Raw genomic sequence first — 2,269 nt, 5'->3', positions numbered from 1 at the left:
GGATGCTTTTGGTGAGCCACAGAGACTTGTGTGCTCTCCTGCTCCCTTTGATCCTCGTTGGGATTACCTTGCTTTGGGCTTGGAGGATCGTCTCCTTAAGGAGCGACCACTCTCCTTGGACACCTGACTCCCCTCCCCCCAGTGCAGAGGGTCTTCAGTTCAGGGGCTGCCTGCTGGCTAGTCCTGCAATGAAGCAGCTTAATGTCCCAGCCAGCCCCTCTGCAGCATGTTCAGCCAGGTTGCAGCAGCCCCAGGCTGGCAGACTGAGCCCCTGGACCCCTTGCCAACTGGGGCTATTCCAACTCACTGTGCTGCGGTCCTGGGCACACACATAAACACAGTGCCCAGGAAGAATAAACTCCAGTGCAATATGTGCTGGCATTTATTGCTTCACATTAATTGCATGCGTCTGTGCTAAAAGGGCTGTGCCTTTATTCCTTAGTAACAGGATAGGGGCCCCTACTACAGGGCCCAAATCATCTGGGCCACAGGATAGCATCTTGATTTTCTTGTCAAGACAGCACCACAGAGGGATTCTAGGGATGGAACAGCAGCCATTATAAAAAAAGATTAGAATCGGGGAACTCCTTTAGATTAGGAAACTTTGCAATTGGGTTGTACCCCAGCACCAAAGTAGATGCTTAATGAGGAAGAAACTCTACAGAGCTAGAAGGCCAACAAAGTAACCTCCTCCGCCTGACCAAGTAAAAATTTCCATAAACACAGATGGAATCACATGACAAAATAATTGTTCTGTTATTAATTTATTTTAATGTATTTACATATATATGTCTATTCCACCCTCTAGATAAGTGTAACATAAACAATATAGCTCAACACTATGGGCACATACATATACAAGAGATGCTGACTGTGCAGTAGCCAAATAATACTACACAATAGTGCATCACAGCGCAGTGCTAATACACTAATGAGCAGCATTATTAAGCTACTGTGCAGTAGCATCACTTAAAAGAAGTTTGTCAGCTACAGCACAGTAACTTCAATTACTCCACATCTATTTAGTACTTGTTAATACAAGTACTAAATAAGTGTGCAATAACAACTGCACAGTAGTGTCTTGGGTAGATGTGCCCTGTGTGGGGCCACACAAGGAAGAGCAGGGCAGTGGAGTGTGGCCCACTAACGGGCAGTATGCCAGAGGCCCCGGTGAGACAGGGGTGGAGTGGAAGAGGCTTCCTGTGAGAGGGGAGGTGTGTGTGTGTGTAGCCCAACTTTGGACTCAGTTTTCTCTGGTCTCAGACTGGAAGTAATATTAAACTGGATGTCATCTGTGAGGTATGGGCTGCGGTGTAGGGAGAGTTGGAGCTGCAGATAGTGCCCCCTGGCATTAGGGCAGTAATGGGCAGTCTCTCCCGCGTACCATCCGTATATGAGAGCAACAAAGTCATGGCAGGAGGGATCGGGTGGATCGCTCTGTAGACATAGGTGGGCAGGCCAACATGAGACCTGACCCTGAGAATTGCCACTTGCCACACCAAGATATCAAGGGGTTGGATTTGATAACCTGGAACCCACCTTCCAGTCCAATGTCCTATATTCCACTCCAGGGCCAAACTGTTTTCTGTAGGTGGGATCTGGTGTCCTTTGAAGGAAAGCAGGTGCTGAATGTCCTCCCATTAAGGGAGTGTCTACCCTGCAGATACAGTAGTGAAGGGTAGAGATAGTGTAGGAAGCTCTGAATCAGGGAGGCAAGGTAAGAAAGACTGTGCTCAAGGGCAATGTGTAGGGGGTGCATGGGGTTGCACGTGCACCTTCTGAGAGTGCTGGTGCACCTCCTGTCAGGCCACGTTCCCTGTTTAGCTGGTGAGCAGGGGGGCAAGCAGGAGCACCAGTGCCCACCCCCACCCCCTGTGAGCACCAGGTGGGGAGCAAGGCTGCCAGCAAAACTGACTGTGCCGCTTCCAGTGAGTGAGATTGGTCACTGGGGGACCCCCTTTCCCCAACCCTGGTCGCTGACTCAAGAGGCACCAGACACCCATGCCTCTGCTGCTCTCTATGCTGCCCTAGATAGTCTTCTACAGGTGTTGGAACTAGATAATTTAAAGCTAGCACGGCATATCTCAGTTACATCTTTGGGTAAGGGAGTGGAGCTTTTGTAGTTGGAAAGGGTGCTGATCCTCAGTCCATCCAGCTGCACTGGAAAAACACAGGTGGTATCATAGAATCATAGATTCATAGATCACAGAATCCTATCATAGAATCATAGAAGTAGGGTCGGAAGGGACCTTGTAGATCTTCAAGTCCG

The sequence above is a fragment of the Crocodylus porosus genome, unplaced genomic scaffold, assembly GCF_001723895.1.
Source record: "Crocodylus porosus isolate Cpor-Errol unplaced genomic scaffold, CroPor_comp1, whole genome shotgun sequence".
Classification (NCBI taxonomy): domain Eukaryota; kingdom Metazoa; phylum Chordata; order Crocodylia; family Crocodylidae; genus Crocodylus; species Crocodylus porosus.
This window is presented reverse-complemented; position numbering follows the sequence as displayed.